The sequence below is a fragment of the Amblyomma maculatum genome, chromosome 11 (assembly GCF_055883805.1).
Source record: "Amblyomma maculatum isolate TAMU_Amacu chromosome 11, ASM5588380v1, whole genome shotgun sequence".
Lineage (NCBI taxonomy): Eukaryota > Metazoa > Arthropoda > Arachnida > Ixodida > Ixodidae > Amblyomma > Amblyomma maculatum.
The window spans coordinates 149771910-149790980 of record NC_139354.1 but is presented as its reverse complement, the minus strand read 5'-3'; the positions used below and the strand labels follow the sequence as shown (position 1 = coordinate 149790980).

The 19071-nt window shown below is 50.7% G+C and overlaps 1 protein-coding gene across 1 annotated transcript in view; it reads right to left on the bottom strand.

Moving 5' to 3' along the window:
• Positions 1–19071, bottom strand: part of LOC146175167 (uncharacterized) — an 89121-nt gene that overhangs the window by 1065 nt on the left and 68985 nt on the right. The gene's annotated exons all lie outside the window — the stretch shown is intronic.

The following is a 19071-nucleotide window of genomic DNA, read 5'->3' as shown; positions in this document are numbered from 1 at the left end:
CGTCCGGAATACGGGCAAATTGCCTTTCAACCGACTTTGCCGCCATCTTCCTGCCTGCGAGCTTCTCGGCAGCTCGCTGGCGTTCTATATTGCGCGCCTCGTCGTTCACTGGGGCAGCCGCTTTCCCTTTCTTCTTACTAACGTACCATTGTCCCGGCACGTTCAATTCTCATTCGACGGTGCATAAAGAGGGCCCTGGGCTTATCAATTACCACATCCACAGAGAAGCGCCTTTCTATGGGAGTGCACAATAGCTGGGACAAAATAGCGGAGGCTGTCAGAGTTTCGCAGCTGGAAAGATTAAGTCGAACGACCACGGGCAGAACTATATACTCGAAATGGTAGGCCTTCAGACAGATAGGGGACTACGAGAAAAATCAAGTATCCCACAGGACTGCCGAGAAATCTAATCATTCCCCCCTCCCTCGTAACATGCATCCCATATTCAACACAGAGATGAGGGAGAAGAGAGCAGAAGCACTAATCAAACGCTACGATTCGATGGACAGCAAGTCGGTTGCGTAAGTGGATGCGGTAAGGGGCAAAACGGGGGCGGCGGTCGTTACCTACAGACATTTCAGTGCCAACTTAGTGAAACGAGTCTTCCTCTATACTACTACTACTACTACCACTACTAATAATAATAATAATAATAATAATAATAACAGTAGTAGTAGTAGTGTATTAACAGTAGTAGTAGTAGTATATGCTTTCTCAAACTAGCTTGAGAAAGCATATACTACTACTACTACTGTTATTATTATTATTATTATTAGTAGTAGTAGTAGTAGTAGTAGTAGTAGTATAGAGGAAGACTCGTTTCACTAAGTTGGCACTGAAATGTCTGTAGGTAATGACCAAATGAACTGGCTAAATATCTTCCCAGTTTTAATTAATAATGATAATATTAATTGGTTCACAGGAAGGGAAAGGCGCAGTATCTGTCACACTTGTGTCTGTGGACACGTGGACACCTTCATCCCTTGGTGTCCACAGACACAAGTGTGACAGATATTGCGCCTTTCCATTCCTGTGAACCAATCATTATTATTATTATTAATTAAAACTGTGAAAATATTTAGCCAGTTAATTCGGCCGTTAACTAGACAAATCATTGCCAACTTCGTGAAACGAGTCTTTCTCTATACTACTACTACTACTAACGATAATAATAATAATAATAATAATAATAATAATAATAATAATAATAATAATAATAATAATAATAATAATAATAATAATAATAATAATAACAATAATAATATTTAACAGAAAAATATTACTCTGTATTAATATTATTTAGTAGTAGTAGTAGTAGTAGTTGTAGTAGTAGTAGTATTAATAGTATTATAGGCTCTCTCAGGCTAGTGCCGCGTCCAACGTGACGGCCACCGAAAAAGCATGCGCCGCTAATCGCTAGGCTGCTCGGCTCCTGGGGGCGGTAGATGCTAGTCGGAACAGCCTGTTTTCCTCATCTCTTCTGCTGCTTTGTCCCTTGCGGAGCCACCGTACCGAGCAAACCCAAATATGCGCCCCGGTATCAGCCGCCATCATTAGAAGCCGCAACGCCGAAACGGCTGAAGAAGTTGCAATAGCGCTCGCTTGCGTCGGAACGCGAGCCAATTTCATAATCAGCGATAGCAAAACGGCTATTTGGAACTTTGGAAAGGGTAGGGTCTCGCCGGAAGCGGCAAGGATTCTGGCCAGTAGACGACTAAACAGGAAAATTCGCCTAATTTGGAACCCTGCACACACGTCCGTTCCTGGCAACGAAGCGGCCCACGAGTTAGCCCGAGCTCTCTACTTCCGGGTAACTGTGGAGCCGCCGGTTGCCGGAACATGGACGAGCGTCTGAAAAATTATACGGAGGTTCTTCAAAATTAAAGGTTAAGCAGGAGACTGGTGCCACCACCGGATAAACATCTAAACAATAGGGAGGCAGTCGCATGGCGGCGCCTGCAAGCTGGGAACTTTGTAAACCCGGTCTGGCCATATTATGTCCAAATGGAAGATAGGAGAAACGATCAATGCAAGCACTGTGGAGAGAAAGGGACCCTCGACCATATAATCTGGGAATGTACTAGCTCCCCAGGGGCTAAAACAAATATAAATTGTAGAGAAGCCTGGGAAGCCCCGCTGCGGAGCGAGGTCCCACTCCATAGCTACAAGCCATCCGCCTGGCGGAAGAAGCCGCGAAGAGCCAAGACCTCTTTGCCTGCTTCTGATCGCGGAGGTCTCTGCTCCCGTCCCTCAGGCCTGCGTGCCGGGGGCGGGAATCGGGGGCCTGATTTAAAAAATTGGTTTATTTATAGGAAGGGAAAGGCGCGGTAACTGTCTCACTTGTTTTTCTGCGGACACCGCAACCGTGCCGTAAGGGAAGGGAGGAAGATGAGAGTGAAAGTGGAAAGAGAGAAAGAGGAGCCGTAGTGAAGGGCTACGGAGTAATTCTGACCACCTGGAGATCTTTAACGTGCGCTGACATCGCGCAGCACACGACGCCTCTTCGCTTCGCCTCCATCGAAATGCAGCCGCCGAGGTCGGGTTCGAACCCGGGTACTCCGGCACAGTAGTCGGGCGTCTTGCCACTCCACCACCCCGGCGGTGCAATTGGGGGCCTCCGTATCTGGTGGAAAAATAAAGTTGTTATTATCATCATCATCATCATCACGCATATACGAAGCTGGTCCCGCTGGGCGTCCAATCCAAGCGTGCTTGCGGCGCCTTTCATATAGTGCTTCCTCGAACGCCACACCAGGCAGCATATAGAAGCAGGCGCAGTACAGCCGGCGTCAGGCGGTGTTTCATAATATTTGGTTCGCAGGAAAGGAAAAGCGCAGTATCGATCCCACTTGTTTTGTGGAAACCTGACCCGCACCATAGAGGTAGGGCAGAAGATGGGAGTGAAAGTGGAAAGAATTATAGTGGAGCCATAGTGGAGGGCTCCGGAGTAATTTTGTCCCCATAGGGATCTTTAACGTGCACTGACATCGTACAAAACACGGATGATTGATTGGTTCACAGGAAGGGAAAGGCGCAGTATCTGTCACACTTGTAGCTGTGGACACCTGAACCGCGCTGTAAGGGAAGGGGTGAAGGTGGGAGAGAAAGTGGCTAGAGAGAAAGAGGAGCCGTAGTGGAGGGCTACGGAGTAATTTCGACCACCTGGGGATCTTTAACGTGCGCTGACATCGCACAGCACACGGACGCCTCTTCGTTTCGCCTCCATCGAAACGCAGCCGCCGAGGTCGGGATCGAACCCGGGTATTCTGGACAGTAGTCGGGCGTCTTACCACTGCACCACCCCGGCGGGGCAACACGGATGCCCCTTCGTTTCGACACGCCGCACATGGCCCCGCGGCGGTGGTGCAGCGGTAAGACGCTCGGCTACTGTGCCTGAGGACGGCGCTGGCCGGAGTACGCTGGTTCGGTCCCGATCGACGGCGGCTGGGTTTCAACACGGATGCCCCTTCGTTTCGCCTCTGTCGAAACCCAGCCGCCGTCGATCGGGATCGAACCCGCGTACTCCGGCCAGCGCCGTCCTCAGGCACAGTAGCCGAGCGTCTTACCGCTGCACCACCGCCGCGGGGCCATGTGCGGCGTGTCACACTGGAAAGAAAAGGCGGAGATTGGCACAATTCTCGACGGACACCTGGCCCGAGCGCTTCAAATTGATTCACAGGAAAGAAAAGGCGCAGTAGCTGTCAAAGGTTTCCACAGATAAAACAAAAAAAAATGATTTATTTATAGGAAGGGAAAGGCGCGGTAACTGTCTCACTTGTTTTCTGTAGACACCGCAACCGCGCCGTAAGGGAAGGGTGGAAAGCGGGAGTGAAAGTGGAAAGAGAGAAAGAGGAGCCGTAGTAGAGGGCTGCGGAGTAATTTCGACCACCTGGGGATCTTTAACGTGCGCTGACATCGCACAGCACACGGACGCCACTTCGTTTCGCCTCCATCGAAACGCAGCCGCCGAGGCCGGGATTCGATCCCGGGTACTCCGGCACAGTAGTCGGGCGTCTTACCACTGCACCACCCCGGCGGGGCAGAGACAGTGGTCGTCACACACGTTTTGTAATTCATCCACCGAGATTTCATGAAGAGAATTCATCCTCAGTATAGTGATGTATGCAGAATTTTGAATGTGCAGGTAATATTTGATAAAAGGTCAATGGAAGTCTCCCGCTGTGTGGTATGGACATTGGGATTAATTACCAAATTAAAGCCGAATTCGTGCTTCATATGATGATTAAACGATTCGGCCTCCCTACCGCGCCGTAAGGTCGCTCACAGGTGGCAACCATATCAATCGCATATTTGCGGTGCCACATGAACTCCTTGTATGCCAATGCCACAAGTCTGACGCTGCATCTCTCTCCATTGATGTTAAGGCGCCTCGATACTAGCACAACGGAGATGTTCCTCGAGGCACCCTAGTAGATGCCTGACAGCAGCGATACCTTGTCTCACGTAGAATCGGAATTCGCCTTTCTTATTAGGGACGATTAGCAAACAAGTTACACGACAGACCTATGCGACCTTTTTCGTCGCTGTCGTCCGTTTTCCTCGGAAATCTTATCTGAGCTGCTATGCACCGCCCATTACGCCCTGCATCCTGGCATCTCCGCTTGCTCGTTGTTATGTCTGTGGCTGTAGGAAGAAGGAAAAGAAAATTCGGAGGACGCTTAAGCTTCGCCTTTAAGAATGGAACGCGATATCGTTATCGCGCCCCGTTTGCACCGTCTACTCATTTACTTGTCGCGCTTTTGAGTGACACAAAACGTAGTTCACATGATACAACACTCGTTAACTTGTCCAAAGCATGACAGTTTGGTAATTACTTGTTCTGAAACGTGAATCTGAAACTCAATCCATAAGCGCATAGGGTTGTTGTCTGTGTCCCTTTGAACATGCCTGAGGATCCCCACACTACCATTGACGAGGCTGTCCGATACGTCGATGTTCCGTATGACCATATAGGGTTCTCCAGGCATAGTAGGATGTTATACTCATTTTTATTTATTAATCCTTCCGGGACGAAGAAGCGCTGCCAGCCACCTTGCCGAAACGCACGTGCCTCAAGTTGCCGCTGTAGTTCGTCTCCAAATCGTTGCCGATCCGAGCTGGCGCGATGAAGATCTCGGAGGCCATGCCCTCTGTATCTTATTCCGCCGCCACTAATGCACAAGCTACCATCATGTCAGATTCCTGCGCCACCTGCCGTCACTACGCGGACGCATCGGTGCCGCCAGCCGCTGAATCCTCGTCGCTAATCCTCCGAAAAGGATCAGTGTGATCTGGATTCTGGGACACCAGTCGATGCCCGGCAATGAAGCTGCCCATCGACACGCTCGCGTGCTCCTTTCCCGAGCCTCCCCTCTCCCGGATCACACGTATGCCTCCCCAATCCTTACATACACAGAACTGCTTGAACACTACAGGCTGTATCGCCGTACATTACATCCGATCCCTTCTCCCACCCTGTCTACTCAAGAAGCAGCACTTTACCGCCACCTGAAAACTAATACCTGTATTACACCATTTCTCCTAAACCTCTGGTACCCCTCCCTTTATTCTCTTGACTGCCCACATTGCGGTGAGTGGGCAACGCTCTACCACATGGTTTGGGCGTGGCAAGTTACCCCTTTTTTAAGCCCTGTCCCTCACCCCTGCATGGAAAATCGGGAGGCCGCCCTGCAGGAACCCTGCCCGGAGCGCCAGCAATGGCTGGCTCGCCGCGCTGTTACTGCAGCCACAGCCAACGGGGCCCTGGACTGAGGGTCCCTCCCCCCTCGCTGACTAAATAAATAAAGATCGTTTTCTACTCCTCCTCCTCCTCCGTGTGCCATACGCATGATGGCGCTACGTGCACGCCAAGCGAAGAGGATGTACAGTGGAAAAGTAATTTGCCTCTCGCTTAACATCGATAGATAATTGGTTCACAGGAAGGGAAAGGCGCAGTATCTGTCACACTTCAGTCTGTGGACACCTGAACCGCGCCGTAAGGGAAGGGAGGAAGGTGGGAGTTAAAGTGGAAAGAGAGAAAGAGGAGCCGTAGTGGAGGACTACGGAGTAATTTCGACCACCTGGGGATCAGCACTCGGACGCCTCTTCGTTTCGCCTCCATCGAAACGCAGCCGCCGAGGTCAGGTTCGAACCCGGGTATTCCGGACAGTAGACGGGCGTCTTACCACTGTACCACCCCGGCGGGGCTCGCTGAACATCGCGTTCTGTAATTCTGTAATTTACGTGCTCGTAATTATTATTATACGCCACAATACACTTCTCTAAGGGACATTTCTCAGACAACACCGCAATCAATAGACGCGCCTTCGTCCGCTTCAAACCGTCTAGCTGGCGTGGCAGAGTATTCTTTCTGAATTGCCGAATACCTGTTTATGCTTTCCCGAAAATAAATTCTGGCAGGCCGTGCATCTTTATCGCAATGGTAACCCGCCATTCTAGAGCTGGCGTGGCGGAGTTGTTAGCGTGCTCGTCTCGCGCCCCGGAGGCCTACGTTCGATTCCTCAGGTAGATTTTTCCCAGTCGTTTTTATTTATTAATGCTTATGGGATTTTTTTTCTCACGGCCAACGCCGGACGACGCGGGACGGCAGCCGCCCACGACGACACCGACTTTTCTGCGACTTGGGGTCCTTAACGCCATCGCGTTAAAATGCACGGGCCTGCTACTGGCTCTGTAGCTAAGCCACCTCCGCTGCCTCTTGCAGACAGAAGAGAAAATACTAATAATAATTATTGGTTCACAGGAAGGGAAAGGCACAGTAGCTGTCATACTTGCTCTGTAGACACATCAACCACGCCATAGGAAAGTGAAGAAGGTGGGAGTGAACAAGGAAAGAGAAAGGGGAGCCATAGTGGAGGGCTACAGAGTAATTTCGACCACCTGGAGATCTCTCACGTGCACTGACATCGCACAGCACACGCACACCACTTCTTTTCGCCTCCACGGAAACGCAGCCGCTGTGGTACGGTTTGAACCCAGAAATTCTGGCACAGTAGTTTGGCGTCTTATCACTACACCACCAGGGCGGGGCAAGAGAAAATAGAGAACGACGGACTATTAAATCTGATCGCTGGGCTTTTTGGTGCATAGTCACATAAACTAAAGGTTAATAGCGCAAGAAGACACAAACAGGCACAAATAGACACACAGGATACACAGGACCGGCGTCGGTCCTGTGTGTCAATTTTTAAGGACTTTGCCCACTTTTTCAAGGATCCCCCTGTCCGTCTCGGTCGTGCTTAGTCTCTTGCAACTTGCATAATGTCAATCGCTTGCCGCCGTTCGCAGGTGGTCGACAGGCCATGGAGAATAGCTGCAGCGCCCTGAAGAGCCGACTTCATCCCCGTCGCTAGGTCTGGTATGGCGTCAGTAGTCACGTGACCGACCACAGCCGCCACTCGACCATGGAGCGTGCCTAAGAGCCGACTTGCTGCCCTGTCTCTCCCTCTGTTAAACGTCAGTTGTCCCATGACCGACCATGAAGGGTAGGCTCCGGTATGGCGAAAAGGTGAAACCTGGCATAGTAGTGCTTTCGCAATAAAAGAGGGAGAAAAAGACGCGTGTCACAACAACACCCGCCCTCCACCGCCGAAGCAGTGGCGGGTGCAATGACAGCCGCGCTTGTTGCGGCTGTAGGAAGAAGGGGAAAAATGCACGGGCCTCCTACTGGCTCTTTAGCTGAGCCACCTCCGCTGCCTCACGCGGAAAGAAGAGAAAATAAAGTAGAAAGAAAAAAAAGAGGGCAAAAAAGATGCGCGTCGTATTAGCCGTTGTCCACCACTGAAGCGGTGTAGGGTGCAATGACGGCCTACAAAAGTGGCAGGCTAGCCTTCACTGCAAGCTGCGTTTACCTACCTTTCCCAGCCGCCCAGACGTTCTTCTGTCTGTTCAGGTGTCTCTACTGCTCGCTGAGCCTTTTGGCCTTCATTCTTTCGCAGCTGAATGGCCAATTTCCAGGTGACAACTACTGGATCCGGGGAAATGAGCTTCCGCCACTCAGCAGCGGCACCACTCTCCTCCATGCAAACTACTGTTCTGCGCTCGCCCTATCTAGAGCAGTTGCGTATGAGCAGTTATTGCATAGGTAGCACGTGTCATCCGCATGACGGCACGCGCGCCAGTGGCGGCCTCACCCGAGAGCAAAGCTCTGATGTCACACCGCTTGCACCTGCTTGTCCGATTCCAGGTCAGGCAGCAGGAGTGAGCGGCCGCGCGTTCGATGAGCTCCGTCGAACGCAGCCGTTCAAGTCCAAGTTTCGACCTACGGCGTGCATTATACCGCTGGATTCGACTACACACGTGAAGTGGAGTCCGAGGAGACCGCAAGTTCGGAGGTAGGCACACTAATTTGCCTATTTTTCGGCGGCCCACGCGGGACCGCTAGGCCTACCCATAGGCCTAGCAGAAGAAAGACGCTCTCGGCGGCGGGAGCCACAGAAGAGCATGAGCAACGCAATGGAGCTGGTGGAGGGAGAGACTATCGACCCCGCGGAGCTAACTAAGGGTACTTGGTTTATTACGAAAAAGAAAGGCCGCGTAGTGCCCCTCGAAGAGGAAACGCGAACCGCGACCAAAGATGAAGAGCGGCGGACTACAGGTCACAAGGCCGTCATCGGAAGAAAGCTAGCGGCAAAATCGGTAGAGAAGCAGTCCGTGCAGATGCCGAAGGACGCCGAAAAAATAATAATACGCCCCCGGGGCGGAGTCAGCCGTCTAATAGAAGGTAGAATGATTGAACTGGCTGAATCGATCGCCCGCACCGCCGGCATCGAGCTCAAGGACGCCGAGAACGACATCTTCTCGGCAAATATAAAGCAACAGTCCATACTAATCGCCACTACTAGCGAAGAGCGTGGAAGAAGGTACGCGGCTTTGCGCGCAGTTCTTTGCGGCAGCGAAAATATAGAAGTAAAGGCCTATCCCGCTATGCCTGAAGATTGCGGCAAGGGAGTCGTGCACGACGTCCCCCTACGCTATTCCAACGAAGAGCTATTGGAGCGAATACGCAGGAGAAAGGAGAACCCTTCAGTGCTCGGTGTTCGCAGACTGGGAGCAACCTCCAAGACAATACTAATCCTCCTCGAAGATCAGAAGGTACCGCGCTGGGTGTACCTATCTCCTTTCGCGCAAAGATGCGTCTTGTACAAGAAGAAATATGAAGTTTGCCACGCGTGCGGGCGCATGGGACACCGAGACGACGTCTGTCCGGATCCGACGAATAAAAAGTGCCGCGGATGCGGCATGGAAGACCCGAAAGAAGGTCATCTGTGCGAACCGAGGTGCCAGCTATGCGGAAAGAATCACCTCCTCGGCGATAAGCGATGCCGGGAGATATATAGAACCCCATACATCACCAAAAAAAGACGTTGGGAGAAAAAACTGGGTCAGCAGGAACAACTGAAAATGGCTGATGCAACGCAAAACTGCGAGCGAGCGGGACGCTCAAGAACCAGAAATGGTGAAGAAGACCCCCGGCTACTAAGAAGGAGATCGAGATCAAACAGCAAGGACTGCCACCACTTCACAGCCAAAGAGGGGGACTTCCCAAGGCTGGAGGAAGGAGCCACCGCCAACTCTACGCGACGCCGCTCGAGCTCAGGTACCAGGGACCGTTCCAGCTCTGGACGAAGCCGCTCCAGTTCGAGGACCTTGGCCGACTCATCCACTGCCAGCAGCTCCGGGTGCTTTACACGGGACCCCAAGACGTCGTGGGGACCACCTGCACGCAGACGCAGTCCGAGCGAAGATCGAAAAACGGTAAGCTTCACGGTTAGCAGTTCCCAGGTAAATAGGGAGGCAGACGAGAGAACTAAAAAACTAGAAAAAGAGAATCGAGAGCTCAAGAGCATGCTCAGCATGCTCACTACAGAGATTCAAAATTTAAGAATGGAAAAGAGTACCCCCCCTCCTCCACCGAGGAACCTACTGGTACCCCAAAAACAGGTACAGAAACAGATGCCCTCTTCCCCGCCTACAAAGGTCGTAGTCGCGCGCCCTGAGCAGAGAGATAATGAAGAGGAGAGAATGATTACTGAAACAATCAGGCCACCCCCGCAAAAACGTAAAGGGAACGAGACGGATCCGCTGGTGGCATTAGAAAGGAGACTGGACGCTAAATACGAAGCAAGATTTGAAAGAATCGAGACCCTCCTCACCCAATTAATGGGTGCGGTAAATCAAATGCAGACGCAATTCACCGCGATGCAGAACGCCTTCACCGAGAGGCTAACTACATTAGAAAAGTCTGTGACCCCAATTCAACAAAATGGACAGGCGCAGTAAAAATGAAGACTCTCTGGTGTGGCAGTGGAACTGCCGCGGCTTCCAACGAAAGCGAGCGCTCTTGCAACAGCACTTAGAGCAGAGCGCAGAAAAACCTTTAGCTATAGCCCTTCAGGAAACAGGAAAAGGTCTACCAAAATTATCGGGATATCAGGCGTTCCACGGTGATCGGGGAGAAAAATCCCGCGTCTCCACGCTAGTTAAAAGACACATAGCGGTAGTCGAGCATGAGGTCAACTCACGAGACATCGAAGCTGTATTAATAGAAATTATCACTGGTCGCAAGGAAGAGGCTAGTCTCTTCATCTTAAATGTGTACAGCACCCCCCAGCAGAGAAAGGTACGTTTCCGCGCCCTCTTCCGCAAAGCGATCAAAACAGCAGGAAGCAATACTCTTATAATTCTAGGAGACTTCAATGCCGCCCACCAAGAATGGGGCTACAATAGACACGACCCCAAGGGTAGGCAACTGTGGGAGGACATACATGAGCTCGGCCTCACCCTGCTGACGGACCCTAGCTGTCCGTCCAGGATGGGAAACAGCGTCTGTGCAGACACCACCCCGGACCTTACCTTAGGAAAAAACACGGGAGATGCAGTCTGGAAAAACACAGCTCAAAATTTTGGCAGCGACCACTTTGTTCTGGCTCTCACCCTCAGCAAGGGCGTCAAAACGCGTCGCCTCAAAAAACCCAAAATCACCGATTGGGACAGGTTTAGGCAAATCAGAGAAAACTGCGAATCGGGAGATGAAATCCAAAACATAGAGCAATGGGCAGAGACGCTTAAGAAACAAGTAGAGAAAGCAACCACGACCCTACGGGAGGACGATGCGCCGGTGACGGTTGACAGCAAACTCCTTCATATGTGGGAAGCAAAATGCGACATGGAGAGGCGTCTCCGGTCGCAAAGATGGAACAGGAACCTTAGGCGACGGATAGCAAGATATAACAAAGAGGTTGAAGATTACGCAGTAAAACTTTGCGAACAAAACTGGTGTAGTAGGTGTGACGAGATGGAAGGGAACATGAGCCTTGCTAATACGTGGAGCCTACTCAGACACCTACTTGATCCTGACAATTCGAAAACTCAATCGGGCATAAGACTGACGAAAGCCAGACACTCGTTCGAGGGCACGGATGGGGAACTCATGGCGAAACTAGTTAACATGTACGTAGGCGACACGCAAACCTTACCCCTGCCGGATTACGAAGGACCCTTAAACGAGGCCCTAGACGCGCCGATCACGGAGGCGGAGGTTCGCGCCGAAATATTAGGCCTGAAAACAAAATCGGCTCCCGGCCCAGACGGAATCACAAACAAGGTTCTCCGAAATTTGGACGATAATTCCATCCGCGCGCTCACCAAGTACATGAGAATCGTATGGGACAGAGGCCGCCTCCCACAACAGTGGAAGACGGCAAACGTAATTTTGATACCGAAGCCAGGCAAACCCCCTAAACTAGAGAACTTACGACCAATCTCTCTAACATCCTGTATAGGGAAATTGATGGAGCGGGTAGTCCAAACGCGACTAACGCGTTTCGTGGAGCTTAACGACCTGTGGCCACACGAAATGGTTGGGTTCCGGCCCGGCCTGTGCACACAGGACGTAATGCTCCGCTTGAGACACGATATCATAGAAAGCGAAACCAGGGACGCGAGGGTAGTACTAGGTCTAGACCTGACAAAGGCGTTCGATAACGTAAAACACGCGGCAATTCTTTCTGGTCTCCAAGAATTGGGGGTCGGAAAGAAAACGTACGACTACGTAAAAGACTTCCTGTCGGGTAGAACGATAAAGATAAAGTTTCAGGACATTGAATCCTCCACCGTCAAACTAGGAAGCAGGGGTACGCCACAGGGTTCGGTGCTGTCCCAGTTCCTCTTTAATGTTGCCATGCGAAACCTCCCGGCAGAACTGAGGAAAGTGGAAAACTTGAAATTCAGTATGTACGCGGACGACGTCAACCTGTGGGCTACCCAGGGGAGTGACGCGAGCATCGAGGAGCGCTTGCAAGCGGCGGCGGACACCGTCGTGTCCTACGCGGCCGAAAGGGGCCTCTCGTGCTCTCCACAAAAATCGGAACTGTTTATCTACAACCCGAAGGCGCTCAGGTGTAAACGCCAGATAAACATCAGCGTAACAGTAGACGGCCAAATAGTGCCAAAAGTCGAACAAATTAGGATCTTGGGGCTGTTTCTACAAGCAGATGGGTACAACGATACAACGGTAAAGAAACTGAACGCGTACGCCACGCAAGTCACGGGTCTCTTCAGGAGAATCGCACTAAAGGGTCGGGGCCTTAAGGAACGAAGCCTCCTGAAACTAATGCAGGCTTGCATCACTAGCCGCATATGTTACGCCACACCATTCCTAAACATTAGATCAGACGAAAGGCAGAGAATAGACGCACTCATCAGGCGATGCGCGAAGAGGGCTCTGGGACTACCCATCTCGACCTCGACTGAACGCCTCCTCGAAATGGGGGTGCACAACAATTGGACGGAAATAGCGGAGGCTGTGCGCATGGCGCAACTAGAAAGATTAAGCAGAACCATCACGGGCAGAACCATCCTCGGCTGGGTGGGACTGCAGTCAGATAGAGGAACAAGCCACAAAGTAGACATTCCACGAGAGTGTCGCGAATATATAATAGTGCCCCCCCCTACCTAAAAACATGCACCCTACGTACAACAAGGAGAGGAGACAAAAGAGGGCCGAGACGCTCGCAAAGAAAGCGGGGAAAATGAAGCCGGGGGAGGTCGCCTACGTGGACGCGGCTAGCGGGAAGTCGGGGGCGGCGGTGGCTGTGGTCGTCAACGGCCGCGGCGTGCCCGCCGCCGCCGCGTCCGTTAGAAGCCGAAATGTAGACACGGCTGAAGAAGTTGCAATAGCGCTCGCTTGCGTTGGAACGGAAGCCAGCATAGTTATTAGTGACAGCAAAACAGCTGTCTGGAACTTTGGAAAACGGAGGGTCTAGACGGAGGCAGCCAAAATTTTAGAGAAAAGAAAACTTGAAAGAAAGATTCGAATTATTTGGACCCCCGCGCACGAGTCCGTCCCCGGCAACGAGGCGGCGCACGAGCTAGCCCGAGCTCTCTACTTCCGGGCAGCCGTAGAGCCGCCTGATTGCGATGGGATGGACGAGAGGCTGCAAACTTATAAGGAAATTTTAGAACACTACAGACTTAGCAGAAGGTCCCTGCCACCACCGGACCGAACGCTAACTAACAAGGAGGCCGTCGCTTGGCGGCGCCTGCAAGCTGGGAATTTCCCAAGTCCCGTCTGGCTTTTCCACACGCAAGTGGAGGAAAAGGCGGACGATAGATGCGAAACCTGCGGAGAAAGGGGTACTCTTGATCACATAATCTGGCAATGCCTTGATTCCCCTGGCGCCAAGGAAAACATAAACAGTAGAGAAGCCTGGGAACTACTACTGCGGAGCGAGTCCCCCGCCAACCAGCAGCAAGCTGTCCGCCTGGCGGCTGAAGCCGCGAAGAAACACTGTCACTTCGCCTGTCTTTAGTCGCGGAGGCCCCGGCCTCCGTCCCATAGGCCTGCGTGCCGGGGGCGAGGAGTAGGGGGCCTCCTACATCGGTGGAAAAATAAAGTTAGTAACAACAACAACAACCTGCTTGTCCACTCCGCGCCACATTCTACACATTCTAAAGCGATTCCACAGCACAGTGCTTGAATGGTAGCCGAATGTAGCCCTCGCTACAAATCTAGAGTCGCCGAGTTTTCTCCGCGAGGTGTGTCAGCGAAATTCCGCTAGTGACAGAAACTGTACCTTTCCTTTCCTATAAACCAATTATAGAACGCCAGCGACTTTGATGCATTGAACGGAACACTTGTTACGTTGGACGAGGGGCTCGCGATGTACCGAAGAAAGAATGCTCAGGCTTCCGCATTAGCCCCTTCAGTATTTGCAGTTCTCTCAGGACGTATTACGTGACAGTATAAGGGTCCCGTTTTGCAGAAAAGCCGCTGTCGGCGTTGTCCGTTTACCGCGAAAATTCACAATGAAGATAAAAAAATGTGAAAAACATTTTCTGTTTGTGTTTTAAAAGCGATTGCGAAATATACGGCGGTGTCGTGACGCTGGGGCTAAGTCGACCCGGCCTTCACTTGGTAGGGTGCAGAGACTCGGGGTTGAAGAAGGACTGAATCTTCGAAGTTGGTAAAATATATACAAGCAGGTTTAATGGCACTTTGAGAAACTTATTTACATGATTATTTACATGAAAAAGAAGGGTACACCAGCAAAATGGCAAGCGTTAGGAGTTCATAGCGAGAAGCGACTGGATGAGCCGTTTACCCAGGGCTCAGAGCGACATTTCGTGCTCTGCAGCGTCCTTAAAACCCCCTATGTCCAGCCCCTCTCTGAAGATGCTGACCAACCAAATCCAGTGCACGCCCCTCAGATATCGGCATCCAATCGAACACATCACTGCACTGATGGTCTGAAGCACTGACTGGCCCGGCATTGTTTCGTTGAGCCTGGTCACTTGTTGGCGGGAAAAGCTTGGGAACGGCGAGGAGGTACATTTCTATTCTTCAGCCAAGAATCGATAGGCTGGTTCCGGCAAGTGGATTTACTTCTCAGAAACCCAAGTGCACGTGCGCGCCGCATACGCTCCCAGCATTGTCCGTTTTCGACAATTGCAAATCTTTCCTGCATTTCGGGAAATCATTTAATGGCCGTATGCGTCATGCTCCTTTCTTGTCCTGCACGTCAGCGGACGTGTCACTCCGTCGTCTCCTTTGGACAGTAGGCATTCCTCACTGGACGATAAGGCTTCTCGACGGGAAGGGTGAACAATTGAACCAAAGCACTTCCGGCTAATTCCCGCAGGCGGACATTTCTTTGTGTTTTTCTAGACGCTCCCTTGACAGGGTCAATTTGGCATTTGCAGGGTGTCCACAAAGCAAAACAGGCTTACAAAACAGGATTCCTGGAAACAGGCTCACTTAGAGCCATTGTACCAACACCACATATCCACAGCACTTATCCATGCCCACAGGCGAACAATAGAGCGCGCAAGTGCGGATGATGCACGGTCGTAACAGCCTCCTCCCCCGCCAGAAGAGTCTCGGAGGGCAGCAGTCGCAGCTGCTGCATGAAGAGACGACTTAATTGCCTGCACATGAACGCTTGAAGCTCGCTGTTGCTTGTTGCGTTGTCTTGATTGTCGTAGGCCAATTTGCTTGAGCTGTCTCTGAAACTCAACCACATGTCGAAGCAAGCACTCGGCTCCCGTCTGAAGAGACCAGGTTAAAAGAAAACTGCCATTGTTGTTCGAGAAAAGCCCACTCTCAAGACGTTCAGGACCCACGTATTCCTAGAAAACCAAACGTGCTGCTTTACATAGTCACACACATACAAGCGCACGGAAAAAAAAAAAAAACCTGATTATCAATTTGGATAAATGGTGAGGAACATCTCGGAACGCTTAGAAAGAGCGGCTAAGCGCGTCCGCATTCCCATTTAGCTTCCCTTTTTTTGTATCTTATTTCAAAATTGTACTGCTGTAAAATCAAGCTCCACCTAAGAAGGCGACTGTTCTTCGATGTCGCAGTTTGCAGCCAAGCCAAGTGACAATGGTCCGTCTCTACGGTGAATTTGGCCCCTCCAAGATAGCACTGCAATTTTTGTATGGCCCATACAATGCAAGCGCACTCTTTCTCTGACGCGCAATAAGCTCTCTCTCTAGAACTCAGTTTTCTGCTCAGGTAGAGCACAGGGTGCTCATTACCGTCGTCATCTCTCTGGCAGAGAACAGCACCTAGCCCTCGATCACTGGCATCACACTGGACCGTGAATTCTCGGTCATACTCTGGAGCTCGCAATACCGGACGGTTAATCAGCACACCCTTCAGGTTTACGAAGGAGGCTTCCTTTTGTTCGTCCCAGACTACATTTGTCGGTTCTGTCTTGCGGAGAGCGTCGGTCAGAGGGCTAGCCAAAGCTGAATAGTTAGGGATGTAGTGATTGTAGTACCCAGTCAGACCCAGGAATGCTCGAATTTCCGTCTTCGTGCTCGGCCGCGGGTAGTCTGCTACCGCAGAAATCTTAATCTCGCTGGGTTTCCTGAAACCTTGACCTACATTGTGACCCAAGTAGTCCAGGGTCGCCCTTGCCAGGCAACATTTCTCGGCCTTTACGGTTAGTCCAGCTTGACGCAAAAGGCTCAGTACAGCTCTTAGATGTACCATATGGTCCGCCCATGAGTCGGAAAAAACCGCAATGTCATCTAAATAAGGCACCGCGAATGTTTCACACCCCTTTAAAACCCTATCCATGAGTCGGGAAAAACAAAATGGAGCATTTTTGAGCCCGAAACTCATCATTGTTGGCTGGTAGCTGCCCACCGACCGCTGCTGCTGAAGAAGCTGACGTTGAGAGATTTTATGCGGACCTACAATGCCTTTTAGACCGCACCCCATCATCAGACGTCGTTTTTCTCATAGGAGACTGGAATGCTAAGGTCGGGAGTGAAGAAATATCCGGAATTACAGGCAAGTTCGGTCTTGGTGAGCCAAATGAAGCTGGGCAGAGGCTAGTAGAGTTCTGTCAAGAAAACAACCTGACCATAGCGAATACTCATTTTCAACAGCACAAGAGGCGCCTGTACACATGGATTTCACCGGACGGTCTGTACAGGAATCAGATCGATTATATTATTTGCCGGCAGAGATGGAGAAGCGCTATACAAGCAGTAAAAACAAGGCCTGGGGCCGATTGTGGCACCGATCATCAGCTTCTTGTTGCCAAAATTAAGCTTCGATTGAGGAAAACGCAGAAAACTAGAAGGCCTTTCAGGTATGATCTGGATCAGATTCCATTAGAATATGCTGTGGAAGTGAGGAATCGATTTCAAGAATTAGATCCAGAAGACAAAGAGCCCGAAGAGATGTGGACTGATGTTCGTGACATAATACAAGAAGTTGCTACTAAGGTAGTTCCAAAGCAAAAGAAATGCAAAAAAGCAAACTGGTTATCTGATGAGGCTTTGCAAATAGCTGAGGAAAGGAGGATGGCAAAAGGTATGGGGGAAAGAGAAAGATACAAGGTTCTCAATGCGGATTTTCAGAAAATAGCAAGGAGAGATAAGAATGCCTTCCTGAACATACAGTGTCAAGCAGTTGAGGACAACAGCCAATTAAAGAACACAACAGCTCTGTATAAGACAATCAAAGATATCAAAGGAAGCTTCTGTGCTAAGCTGGGCGTGATAAAGGACAAACGAGGCAAGGACCTCACTGAAGCCTCAGAGATAAAGAAGAGGTGGCAGGAATACACAGAAGAACTGTACAAGAAGGACCCGGATGTGCAAACCCAACATAGGACGGTTGTGATTACTGATCTCGAGCCGGGCATCCTGAAGAGTGAAGTTGAATGGGCCTTAGCCAGCCTTGCTAAGAACAAAGCTAGCGAAATTGATGGCATTCCAGCTGAGTTGCTTCAAAACCTCAACCATGACGCTGTTAACATTCTGCATACATTATGTCAGAAGATTTGGACAACCCTGCAGTGGCCACAGGATTGGAGGAGGTCGGTTTACATCCCCATTCCAAAGAAAGGCAGTGCCAAAGATTGTTCCAACTACCGCACGATCGCGCTTATTTCGCATGCTAGCAAGGTGATGTTAAAAATCCTGCAAGGTAGGCTGCAGCAGTATGTGGATCGGGAGCTTCCGGACGTGCAAGCTGGGTTTCGCAAGGGCAGAGGAACTAGAGACCAAATTGCCAACCTTCGCTGGATCATGGAAAAAGCAAGAGAGTTCCAGAAACCCATTTACTTCTCCTTTATTGATTATGCGAAAGCGTTTGACTGCGTAGATCACAGCAGATTGTGGCAAGCTCTCCAAGAGATGGGAGTTCCAATTCACCTCATCTGTCTCCTCAGGAACTTTTATGGAGGGCAAGAGGCCACAGTCAGAACTGGGCATGGTCTTACTGATTGGTTTCCGATTGAGAAAGGGGTGAGGCAAGGCTGCATACTGTCGCCCTGCCTATTTAACCTATATGCAGAGTGCATCATGAGGAAGGCCGGTCTGGACGAGTCTTCAGCTGGAGTGAAGATTGCTGGAAAACGTATCGACAACCTTAGATGTGCGGATGATACCACGTTAATAGCAGAAAGTGAAGTGGAACTCAAGAGACTTCTGATGCGCGTACAAGAAGAGAGTGAGAAGTTTGGGCTTAAACTGAACATTAAAAAGACGAAGATCATGGCGTCTTGCCCTATCAAGTCCTGGAGCATCAATGGACAAGAAGTGGAAGCTGTGACAGATTTTCTGTTCTTGGGCGCCAAGATTACCTCTGAAGGAGACTGCAGCCATGAAATTAGGAGACGCCTGCTTCTGGGAAAGAGAGCAATGGTTAGCCTTGACCGCCTAGTAAAGAGCAGAGACATTAGTCTGCCAACCAAGATTCGTATAACCCGTGCTATGGTCTTTCCAGTTGTGATGTACGGATGCGAGAGTTGGACTGTGAAAAAGGCTGACCGCCGAAGAATTGACGCGTTTGAATTGTGGTGCTGGCGAAGACTCTTAAGAGTTCCTTGGACTGCCAGAAGATCAAATCAGTCGATATTGTCGACCATAAACCCTGACTGCTCATTGGAGGTTCAAATTCTAAAGTTAAAGCTCAGCTACTTTGGTCATCTGATAAAAAGAGAGGAGTCGCTGGAGAAAGATTTGATGTTGGGAAAGGTTGAGGGTCGCCGGAGAAGGGGTAGGCAGCGAACGCGATGGTTAGAT